The sequence below is a fragment of the Dipodomys merriami genome, unplaced genomic scaffold (assembly GCF_024711535.1).
Source record: "Dipodomys merriami isolate MVZ:Mamm:240054 unplaced genomic scaffold, mDipMer1.0.p SCAF_3, whole genome shotgun sequence".
Lineage (NCBI taxonomy): Eukaryota > Metazoa > Chordata > Mammalia > Rodentia > Heteromyidae > Dipodomys > Dipodomys merriami.
In genome coordinates this window covers 42,941,759-42,954,830 of record NW_027204492.1, presented here as the reverse complement: position 1 = coordinate 42,954,830, position 13,072 = coordinate 42,941,759, and positions in this window count along the sequence as shown.

The following is a 13,072-nucleotide window of genomic DNA, read 5'->3' as shown; positions in this document are numbered from 1 at the left end:
CCACCTAACCACCTGACCAACCTAACCACCATTACACCATGCCATGTGTGTCGCCGTGAATGTGTCCTGTGTCCTGTCTCCTGTCTCGTCTCCAGTCATCATAGTGTCCCAATCCAGCTCTCCAGTGAAGTGAATTGGCTTGTTGGGATTGTTTTTATTTCTTTCCTCTTTAGCATGTTTCTTAGCTGTGTTATGTATATTTGCATGCTGCAGGCCTTTGTAACAACAGGCAGACTGTGGCCTGTTAACTGTATAATAAAGACTCCAATATTCTATATTTAAAATGTGGCTTCTAGGAGATTCACCTTACAACAGACACTGTGGTCTAAACTCTTGACCCGTGTTTGCTAGGTAGATGCTATTAACACTGGAGCTGTGCCCCCAACCTTCAAAGGTAATTTTATAATGTTGAATGTCCATTGCTTATGGATTGCTACCCAAAGTATAATGTTTAAAAGCTCAGGAAAGTTTTATTAAATCATATTTTATTTGCCTTTTTCTCAAAAGATTCAAAGTGTGAGTTAGGCAAATTGATATAGTTCTGGTAAATTTTATGTGTATGGCTCACTTTGGTTTGGCTAAGTTCCTTTGGGAATCATTTTTAAATAGTGATTGTGACTATTTTCAATGTTATCTTTTTACATTAATTTTACGTTGTATCCCTGTCCTGAATGAAGGTTTTCTCTGTTGGGACTGTGGCCTTAACTGACCTTTAGCCAAAAGCTGCCTGAGTCTTTGTGGGGACTCCAGTCTGCCCTGCCTGAGGGCATGGTAGAAGCAGGAGGATATTTCCTTCTCAGAGTGATAGATCCATGATTCACTTCTCCTCTGGGGCCTTGTTAGGCCTGTGTTCAGGCTTGGACATGTGTGTGTTTGAGGAGGAGTGTGGCAAGAGGGAGGGGGAGGGGAGGGAAGGGAAGGGAAGGAAATCCTATTGCAGGGGCAACTTGATCCTGAAAGGCTCACACAAATGTAATTTAATACCTCAGTGAGAGTGGGCAAAGTGTCATTCTCTGGCCCTGTTGACTATTAATATCCAAAAAAGTGGAAGAGGAGGTATAAGCATCTTAGGCATAGAGCCTCCTTGTGAGGCTTGCAGGGAGCATAAGCATGTCATCCAGTGGAGTGGAACACCATTGGGAAGATAAAAACCAGAATGATAATTTATGTTACTGTAAGAAATAGAATTATCAAATAGATCAGATTCTTAGAGATTGCTGCTCAGCATTTTCTCTCCCTAAGGTCAATCTAGATAAGAATCCAAATGATCACTGAAGATTTTTTAATGTTTAGAGGATTTGGTCAACTCAAAGAGCTGCTGTTGCTAATTGCTGTAGGAATGCCTGGAGGATGTCTTACTCATTTAGCTTTGTTCAAAGTTTTTCAAGTAAATAGTAGAGGGGAAGCTTCTCCTTTATGGCTTCTACTTTTTTGATCATCTTGAGGAACCTCTAGATTGTAAATCTCTGTTAAATGCAATTATGGCACATTACAAGGAGACTTCCATTCTCAGCATATCTTCCCAGACAGCATATTTTGTGGAAGGACTTTTATATTCATCAGGCTTGATTATGTATGCTATTATTCTCCATATTATAGAAACACCATTTTTTATATTTGCTTTTTTTTTGTCAGTCATGGAGCTGCTCTTCAGCTTAAGGCAAGCGCTCTACCACTTGAACCACCGCGCCACTTCTGGTTTTCTGGTGGTGGTTAATTGGAAATAAGAGTCTCATGGACTTTCCTGCTGGGGCTGGCTTTGAACTATGGTCCTCAGATCTTAGCCTCCTGAGTAGCTAGGATTACAGGTGTGAGCCACAACACCCAGCTGTTTGCTATTTTTGAAGTATGCACTGAGCTACTATTGTTAAAGTTCTATCCTTTACTCTAGAGCTCATTTTATTTAAAATTCATAGTTTGGGTGGTTGCTTAGGTCAAGACTAGAAATTGGATCAGAGGCAAAAGCTTTTCTAGTGATACCTTAGTGTGATGTGTACCACTAGGAAACAAGAGTTTGGAGAAAGGAAAAGATGGAAAATGAACACAATAGGATGAGTTATACATTGGACACATTTTTTCAACAAAAGCACAATTGATTATCTCGGGGGGGTATTTTCAGCAAGACCTTAAAAATATTTCCTTATTGGAACAACCTAAGTGGAAGAGAGGGAAAAGATCTATAACATTCTCTCTCTCTTCCTCCCTCCTCCCCTCCCTCCCTCCTCCCCTCCCTCCCTCCCTCCTCCCCTCCCTCCCTCCTCCCCTCCCTCCCTCCTCCCCTCCCTCCCTCTTCCCTCCCTCCCTCTTCCCTCCCTCCCTCCTCCCCTCCCTCCCTCCTCCCCTCCCTCCCTCCTCCCCTCCCTCCTCCCCTCCCTCCCTCCTCCCTCCCTCCTCCCCTCCCTCCCTTCCTTCCTTCTTTCCTCCCACCCTCTGTCCCTCCCTCTGTCCTTCCTTCCTTCTTTTCTTCCTTTCTTTTTCTCTTGGAAGTACTAGGGATCAAAATCTGGGCTCACACATGCTATATATGCAGTCTACCACAGAATTGCACCCCCAATCCTCTGTCAGCTCTCTTGAGCAGCTAGCTGGTCTCCCATTAGTGAAAGTGAACTCCTATGTACTTCTACGTATCTGATCTGATGAATTTGTAGCTGCAATAACCATTCTTTGTTACATGACACTATACTAGTTGATTCTTCAAGTTGTAGCTGGAACCATGGTGAAACTGCCCTGGATTTTTATGAATATGCTAAATGAATGTGAAGACTTTTGTATGGCCAGAAAATATGGCAGTAAAAGAGGACCCAGGATAGGGGGCAGAGACAAGTGGATCTGTAACATCCCTTTACAGTTAGGAAAGGTTGTGATAGTAATAACTATGTTGTATTAGGAAGGGTACTAAAACTTCACTAAGTAGGATACATTAAACTTTGGGCTATGAAAAATTTGCAGTTTGTCAAAGTTTTTCTGGACAAAAGTCATCAGTCTGCAGTTGAAGTCCTATGTCTTTTGTCTCAGGAAACATGACACTAAATCAGGTAATTAGTACATTTGAATATTTTAAAATCTGCTGGCTAGATATGGCTCAATTGGAAGACCACCTGTCTAGTAAGTCCCTGAGTTCAAGCCCTAGTACTGTCTGAACCAAAAGGAATTAAATGACTTCAAAATAATTGGCACACATAAAATTTGTTGACTAATCCATTCTTCAAGATACAGATTATCATCTATGTCTTGCAACTAAGGAAGAGCAGATAGTGATGTCCTATAAAATACACTATTGAATTTTGTATCTTTTTTATTTTGTTGGTCATGGAGCTTGAACTCTTGAGCCTGACTGCTGTCCCTCAGCTCTTCAGCTCAAGGCTAGCACTCTACAACTTGAGCCACTGTGCCACTTCCGGTTTTCTGAGTGGTTTATTGGAGATAAGAGTCTCACAGACTTTCCTGACCCGGCTGGCTTTGAACCACGAACCTCAGATTTCAGCCTCCTGAGCAGCTAGGATTACAGGCCTGAGCCACTGGAGCCCAGCTGTATCTTTTTTTTTTTAATCATCAAATATTTATAGTAGAGTCATATAGCTTGATTTTTTTACTTTTCACTTACACTTGACTTTCACCTTATCTCTTGATAAAAAGAGATGTATCATTATTTCCTTCAATTTGGATCTATACCTCACAATGGGATTTCTGGGTCTATTTATTTACTTATTTATTTACAAAATCCACATACTGTTTTCCAAAGAGGTAATACTAATTTATATTGCTTCCAACAGTGTCCAAGCATTTCTTTTCTTCCACATCCTCATCAACACTTTCATATATTCAATAATAACTATTTTAACAGATGTTGATGAAATCACATTGTGGTTTAGATTTTCATTTTATGTAGTGATATTGAGCATTTTTGTATATCTATTAGTCATTTGTCTTCTTTTGACCAATATCTCTTCAGGTTTTGGCTGATTTTTACTTGGGCTATTTATTTCCTTGCTACTCAATTGTTTGAGTTTCCTATATATGTTGTATATTAAATACTTACATATATGTTATTGTCAAATATTTTCTCCCATTCTGTATCTTGTCTTTTCACATTGTTGTTTCTTGTGCTTTGCTGAAGATTTTTTGTTAGCCCAATAAGCTCCCTTCCTGTAGCTTAGCATGCTCCTTCCCCCTTCCACAGCTTGGCATGCTCCCTCCCTGGGAACACTAGGCCCATTTAGTAAGGCAGTAAATAATCAGCCTCCAGCCCCTTTGCCTTGAGATGGCACTTCCAACCTCCTTCTCTGAGGCAGCTACCACCATATAAGGCAGCAAGAGCCCCTTACAGTGACCTTCAGGTCTGGGCAGCTGCAGGGTCCCTTATCTACTACTTGGGCAGCAACCATAAATCCTAGTCTGCCATGATAAAGCCCCTGGTCTACACGTCTACACCAGGGTCTCCACCTCCTAGTCCCTTCTGGCCACTTCTAGTATCAGTAGATAATATAGGTCACCTCAGACAATAGCCAGTGCTTCTTCTCACTCCTGTCTTGTGAGAAGGGGTCTTGCCAGCCTCTTTGCTGGCAATAAACTTTTCTTTGTTCTTTGTACCTGGAGTCTGCATAGTTTTCTGGCAAAAGCCTAATAACCTAACATTTTTAGTTTGATATCATTTTAGTTTGATATAATCCCATCTATCCCAGTCATGGGATTTGAACTCTGGGCCTGCCTGGGTGCTGTCCTTGAGCTTTTCAGCTCAAGGCAGGTGCTTTACCACTTGAGCCACAGTGCCACTTCCGGGTTTCTGGTGGTTAATTGGAGATAAGAGTCTCACAGACTTTCCTGCCTGGGATGGCTTTGAACGGCCATCCTCAGATCTCAGCCTTCTGAGTAGCTGGGATTACAAGCGTGAGCCACCAGCACCCAGCTCCATCTATCTTTCTTCTTCTTCTTCTTCTTCTTCTTCTTCTTCTTCTTCTTCTTCTTCTTCTTCTTCTTCTTCTTCTTCTTCTTCTTCTTCTTCTTCTTCTTCTTCTTCTTCTTCTTCTTCTTCTTCTTTCTTCTTCTTCTTCTTTCTCCTTCTCCTTCTCCTTCTCCTTCTCCTTCTCCTTCTCCTTCTCCTTCTCCTTCTCCTTCTCCTTCTTCTTCTTCTTCTCCTTCTTCTTCTTCTTCTTCTTCTTCTTCTTCTTCTTCTTCTTCTTCTTCTTCTTCTTCTTCTTCTTCTTCTTCTTCTTCTTCTTCTTCTTCTTCTTCTTCTTCTTCTTCTTCTTCTGTCTGTGCTTTGGGAATCATATTTTTATCTTATTTCATTTATTTTCCATTGGTTTATCCCTGGCAATCACTATCTTTGATTCTCTCCATTTTGTATATACACTTACCTTATTTGGGGAAAGGAAGGGGAATAACAAAATACTGAGAGAAGGACAAAGGATGGCCCATTGCAACAAAGATACTCACAAGACACTATTAAAAAATGAACCTTATAACTGGGGGGGAGGGGGTGGAGGAGAGGGGGAGGGAGGGGGTAATGGGAGAACAACAAAGGAGTGGGTAACAATGTTGGACAAGAAATGTACTTGTTACCTTACTCATGTAACTGCAACCCCTCTGTACAGCTTCTTTACAATACAATAAAATAATAAAATAATAAAAATATATGTTAAGGAAAAACAACTCCTTTCCTAAAGCAAAAATATGGAATTTGCCAATTTTCTTCTGACAGTTTTACAGTTTCAGGTCTTACATTTAAGTCTTTAATCCATTTAAACTTGACTTTTGTATACGGCTTGAGTTGAGGGTCTAATTTCATTCTTTAGTTGATAGCCAGCCAATTTTCCTAGAATCATCTATTAAAAGACTATTCTTTCCCCATTGTATGTTCTTGGTAACTTTGTTGAAAATCAATTGACTATAAATGTGTGGATTCATTTCTAGGCTCTCTGTTCTATTCCACTCAATTGTTTGTCTCTTTATGCCAATACAAAGCTCTTTAGATCACTGTAACTTTCAGTACATTTTGAAGTCAGATGATGAGATGCTTCCTGTTTTGTTCTTTTTACTCAAGACCATTTTGGCTACTTGAGGTCTCTTGTTGTTTCCTTTGAATTTTAGGGTTTCTTCATTTCTTTGAAGAATTGTTTTGGAATTTTTACAAGTATTGCATTGAATCTGTAAATAACTTCTAGTAGTCTGGGACATGTTAATTTCTCTACTCTACAAACATAAGGTGTCTTTCTATTTATTTGTATCATTTTCAATTTCTTCCATCTTTTTTTTGTCAGTCGTGGGGTTTGAACTCTGGGCCTGGGTGCTGTACCTCAGTTCTTCAGCTCAAGGCTAGCACTCTACCACTTGAGTCACAGTGCCACTTCTAGCTTTTTTCTGCTTATGTGGTGCTGAGGAACCAAACCCAGGACCTCATGCATGCAAGGCAAGTACTCTACAACTGAGCCACCTTCCCAGCCCCTTTTCCATCATTTTTTAAAGTTAAAATATTCATTGCAAATACAGCAGTGGTACTCACTAGACACTATGTTGAAAATGAACTACACCATTTGTGGGTGGGAATGGGAGGGAAAAACTGGGAGAAAGAGAGGGAAGGGGTGACATTGTCCAAAAGAAATATACTCTTAACAGACTTTTGTAACTGTGACCCTTCTGTACAACACCTTTATACTAACAATAAAAATTTAAAGATGATTATTGCAGGAGAATGATACAGGAAGATTTTATAAAGTGCAAGAATCACAGAAAGATATACCAATATGTGTGCAGTGGCTAAGGCTGCCTCTTGGTCCTGGGCTGTGAACTTAATTCTCTAGGAATCATTTCTGCCTCATTTATTGTCTTTTTCTTCCCAATTTCAAGTAGACATATGTTAAGAATTGTTTTATTCTGTCTCTTGTTCATTCCTGTGACTTTGTGATCTATTTTGGATAATCTTCCTCTGATCTACTGTCCTGTTCAGTATTGTCAACATATTTATCCACCTTCTCTTCAGGACAATAGTTTTCATTTACTTTATCTCCCATGTCGCCAACTCACTACTGACACCTTTTGGTAAACTTTGGTTTAAGTACACTTCATACATAGAAAAGTGCACCAATATTTAGTGTTCAACTCAACACATTTTCCCCAGTAATCAAAAAAGGAGCCATTGCTGACACGCTGGAAGCTCTCTAAATACCCCATCTAGTTTCTGATGCATCCCAGCGGTAACCACTATTCTCACTTCCAACAACATAGATTCATTTCAGGGAGTTTTAAAAAAAATTTAAATGCACAGAATCACACAGTATTATTATTTTTATTACTATTGTGAAGCTAATCCACATTGTCACACACGTAGTGCTCATTGTCACTATGAATATAAATCTATGAATATACTGTATTTTCTCTCTTTTTTGTATTAGTCCTGGGGCTTGAGCTTTTTTTAGTTATTTATTTTTTTATTATGTCCGGTCGTGGGCCTGAACTCTGGGCCTGGGCACTGCCCTCAGCTCTTCAGCTCAAGGCTAGCACTCTACCACTTGAGCCACAGTGCCACTTCCGGCTTTTTTCTTTTTGCTTATGTGGTGCTGAGGAATCGAACCCAGGGCCTCATGCATGCAAGGCAAGTGCTCTACCACTGAGCCATCTTCCCAGCCCTGTCCCTGAGCTTTTTTGCTCAGTCTTGAGCCATAGCTTCACTTGGAGCTTTGTTGTTGTTGTTGATGATTAATTGGCAATAAGCGTCACATGAACTTTCCTGTCCGGGTTGGCTTTGAATTGCAAACCTCTGATGTCAGTCTCGTAGGTAGCTAGGATTACAGTCATGAGCAACTGGTACTCAGCTTGAATATGGTGTATTTTGATGTTTGATTCTACTATTGATGGAACTGCTCTGGTTATGTGTAGGATGATATAAGAGTGAAAACTGCCTGGGAATTGTTAGGGTCAAGGATAAGACAGAGCCAACTTCTCTTACCCCTCCCCACCTAAGCCAATATTTCATTTTAGTTTTCAAAATGAAGGGGTTGGGGGGGAGGGAGCTAAAGAGTTGGAAATACTTGAGTCCTAAACCAGCAGCAGGTAGCCTATTGCCTACTACCCTGCACCAAATGTGAGTTTCTTCTCTGTCTCTAGAGAGCAGCACAACCCCCAAAAAAGGAAGATGAATGGCTATTTGTGCTCCTTTGAGGAAATTGAGACCTGAGCCACTCATAAGAGGGTGGTAGGGACAAGTACTAACTAAACCAGAACATATTCTTCCACTCCCTTCCAGTTCCTAGAAAACTCATAATCCAAGTCCTGGCTCTAGGTAAGTATTGTCAATATCCCAAGGCAGAATGAAGGATAAGATGGGATAGAGCAAAAAAAAAAAAAAAAAAAAAAAAAGAACATTCATGAAGTAGAGATAGGGTGATAAAGACAATGTGAATGGTGTGCTCAGACCATGGTACATTTTTATAAATGAATTGGGCGGGGGGGGGGGGCGGGGGAGGGAAGGCTCATGAGCATCATGTCCCAGTGCAACTACCAATGTCCATTCTCTCTCTGTGTCTGTCTATAGGTAGACAAAAACTTAGGAAATGGAGATGAGAAATTGCTCCATACACTGTGACAATTTGGAGAAAGGGGCGGGATAGGTGTCAGAGACAGAGTACAGAGTCTGGAGGAAACTCAGCTTTTCCCAACCTTTGTTGTTCCCTTTTGCTTCAGTGGTGGAAAAGGACAGGTGCTATACCTCAAGAAAAATTGTGGCAATGGCCTTGCCTTAAGGAGAGAAATGTCAGAGGAAGGACTTTTAAAAATTAAGAGCCTACATCAGGAAAGAGGTATGGATGCACACTGTATCCTGTGTGCTAACAAGTTCCTTTTGGAGACTCATTAAAATTTCAAGTACTTTCATAGCAGCTAGGGCCAAGGTGAGTGCCAGAAAGATAGCTTGTGTCCAGGGGGAAAAATGTCTAACAATGTGATCCTAAGTAAATAACTTTAAAAATCTTTCTGTTGGCATCATTTAATTGTATGAGCGATTTTCATTTTGTTACACCCATATATGCATAAAATATACCTTGGTGACACTCTTCCTCATCCCCATTCCACCTTCCCAAACACATCTCAATAGATACCTTTGTTCTATTTGCACACATGTACAAAAAGCTTTTTGACCACATTTACCTTCTTTCAACCTCCCCACTCATCCTTGACAGGACCAATTTTCATTCTTGTCCTCCTGTCCTTTTATAATAATAAATCTTGGTTCAAATAAAAGAAAAATATAGTTTATGAAAATAAGTTGTAAGGGCTGGGAAGGTGGTTCAATGGTAGAGCATTTGCCTTGCATGCATGAGGCCCTGGGTCGATTCCTCAGCACCACATAAGAAAAAAAAAACAGAAGTGGCGCTGTGGCTCAACTGATAGAGTGCCAGCCTTGAGCTGAAGAGCTGGGAGACAGTGCCCAGGCCCAGAGTTTAGGTCCCATGACAAACAACAACAAAAAAAAAAAAAAAAAGGAAAGAAAATGAGTTGTAATATAATCCTGATTATAAACTACAAGTTATCAATGTTCTGAGAACTGATTTTTATGGTTGACAAACCAAATATACAAGAAAGAATGATGACTTCCTCTTTCTAGGCATTCAGCAACTCACAGATTAGACTTCTACATTAAGAATATGCAAAAAATGAAGTATTAAAGAAATGTGCAGATAGCTCCTAAAAGTTGCTACACCACTGATCAGAACAAAGTTAGGTAAGAAAGAAGTAGAAGAGTAAGTTGAAAGAAATAAGGAAAAGTAGGGGTTTTGCTGTACAGTTAAGGCACGCACCCCTGTATGTGCGCACATGCAAGTATGCACACACATATGCGCGCACACAGGAAGAGGATTTCCATACTATCCCAATAAATGAGAATCACCTTTCCTCCAAAAGAAGTATTAACATTTTTGGAATACTGAAGGCTTTATCATTTTCAGTTAGTTTTTTTATTATTTCTATTTTTTTTAAGTTTTTATCAATACTGGGGTTTGATCTCCACAGCCTTGTGATTGCACCTCTTATTCACTTTGCTGTCATTCCACCACTTGAGCTACACCACTATTGTGGCTTGTTTCTCTGTTAAAAGAAGATGGAGTCACCCAGGCTTTTCTGCTCCTGCCGGCTTCAAACCACCATCACCAAATAGTAGCCAGGATTACAAGTGTAAGCCATTATCACCCAGCTTTTCCATTGTATACTTGACCTTAGGAACTGTCTGTTTATTCAGGTGAAGATCAGCTGCCGTGTGTGTGTGTGTGTGTGTGTGTGTGTGTGTGTGTGTGTGTGTGTGTGTGTGTGTGTGTGTGTGTGTGTGTGTGTGTGTGTGTGTCCTTTCTACCCCACCTCCCACTGTACCTTGGGTGGGATCCAGGAACAGGACAGTGGATCCCTCCATCAACTCCCCAAAGGGATGTGGAGAGTGCCTGGTACAGCTTGCCATGGCCAGTCCATCACAGACCCTCCCCCCCCATGCTGTTGTTTCAGCTCCTGGTACTTCTGGGATGCAGGGGTGCCTGTGTGTATGAAATCAGGAGTTAATAGGCTTTTCAACTTTTCCTTCCTTGGCCGCCCCAGCATTTCCAGATGTTTCCCAATGACACTTAGTTTTCCCCATACCCCTGCCTCCATAAAACCACTTTAAGTGCATGCTTGTGGTGTGTGGAGCATAGGTCCCCTTTCTGAAAGCAATGGTAAAACTCTATAAACAACTCTTGATTTCCTTGGGCTGTGTTTCTGCTGTGTCTGGTGCCCTCTGCTGGTGCGTTCTCTGCAATGCTGCTGGGGTCACCAGGCCTGGGCAGCAGTGCTCTCTGTATAGTGCCCTGACTTCTGCCTGCTTCCATCACAAAGAACACAGATTTGTATTCCTTCTCCTTTCTTCTGGGGTTTGTGTTCTAGATGAGCTAAGCTCTTTCTTAAAGTGTGTGCCCCATGCTGTCCAGTGGGCTTAGGAGACTGCCAGGACCAACTCTGGAAAGTCATTCAGCCTCTAATGGGGCTGCCGCCAGTCCCAGGTCCTGAGGCTTTTTTTTTTTTTTTTTTTTTTTTTTTGCTGGTCATGGGGCCTGAACTCTGGGCGCTGTCCCTCAGCTCTTCAGCTGAAGGCTAGTACTCTACCACTGGAGCCACAGCGCCACTTCCGGCTTTTTCTGTTTATGTGGTGCTGAGGAATCGAACCCAGGGCCTCATGCTTGCAAGACAAGCACTCTACCGCTGAGCTACCTTCCTAGCCCGTCCTGAGGCTTTTAATGGCCAGAGTGACTATGGTTATTGGCACACCATAACTCACTCCATAATGGTCAAGTCTCTGTGACTTCCTGGGAGTCCTCTAAGATCCCTTTCTTGTTTCATACCCTCTGTTAAAAGCTGTGAGAACCCTTTCTTGTTTCCCAACCTCTGCTAAAGGGATTCTATTTCTCCCAAATTAGCTCTTGCTTGACTGAGTGATAGATTTGTCTAGCCTGACTACCTACAGACAGCTCAGACACCTGCTTTTCGAAGCCCAGCTTGCTGATGCTGTCTCCAGTGACACTTCACTGCTCAACCTCTTTAACTCATTAAAAGTCTAAGGCTGCACTCCTTTCTCCCATCTTATGATCTAATTTAGCCTGTGCCTTCTGCCTACCTGAATACTACTGCATTGCAAATTCTCCTTTGTATACAGAGGATTGGTGGTCCCCTGGCACATGGCACTATGGGTCCTTAGCTGTCCATTAAGCAAGAAAGGAGACCTCAGAGCTGTCCTTCCCATCTCCTGAGAAGCTATATCACAGGGAGCCACCTGACATTAAAATTGGCTCAGCTGCATGATTTTGGCCTGTTGCATTGGTTGTACATTGGCTGGCAGTGCCCTTCTGAAAGATGGCACTCCCTATGAGTGGGTGCAAAGCATCCTTATCTCCACTTTATTCCTTGACTGGTTGTTGGGTTGCCAGGTAGGAGCTGAGTCCTCTGGCTTCTGCCCCTTAGTACCTCCAAAGGAGCTTCGGTGGGCTTGGAGCACTCAGGGCTTCATCAGGGCACTAAATGGTTCTTTGCATTGGCACCCCATCCCACAGGATCCCCAAACCACCGAATACAAAACTGACCTTTGTGCAGCAACTGCAAGAGTCTTAGGAACTTGACCTTAGGAACTGTCTGTTTATTCAGGTGAAGATCAGCTGATGGGAGAAAGGAGTGCAGCCTTAGACTTTTAATGAGCTAAAGAGGTTGAGCAGCAAACTTTCTCACAGCAAACACTGGACAAGGACACCCTTGCTGGGCTTGCTGCCCTACTATTGGGGGAGGTATCTACCTTAAAATTGCTACCACAGGCTGAGCTGTTTCTCCTCTAAGTCTCCAACCACAGTTACAGTCTGCCCCCAAACTTTATAAAAGCCTTTAGTTTTACTGCCTTTTCGTTGGTGGCTGAAAGTACTAGCATCCACAACTCCTGTGTCCAATCTAAGGTGCCTCCTCTCCTGGGATTGTGTGGTTTGAAACTCCACCACTCACCTTACACAGAAGCAGGCAAAAATGGGACATCCAGCTTCGCTAGGCTTATAAAGTCTCAAACCCCACATCCTCACAGGGGCCCCTGTGTGCCACATTCAAGACAATTTCCACCCAAATTCAGCCACCTGTAAGTGTTACCCATAGACAGCCACATGCCTCACCAATCAATCTGTGTGCCTTACTACCACTCAGGTAGGAAGGGGGCAGCTATGGGTAAGATTTGCTTCTGTCTCTCTTCCAGAGGACAAAACAATGCTATTCCAGAGTGCAGCAGAATCTTGCAATTGGTACATTGCCAACTGCCTGGTACAGAGGCTGCCTGCATCTCTCGCAATGTGCCACCTCCTTGTCACTTTGCTCATACCTTTCTTTCATCCTGGAGACTCATGTTCCTGGACTGCCTCTGTTTTGGTGAGTGATGTAGTATGGCCTTTGCCACTCTTTGGTTACTGAAAAGGACTCCTTTCAGGTTTTGTCATGACGCTTCTGGGAATTTACTTTTGAGAAAGCTGAGCCATTGAGATGCTATCTACTTACTTTTCCCAGATGAATAAATAATTGCCCAGCAGTACTAGTA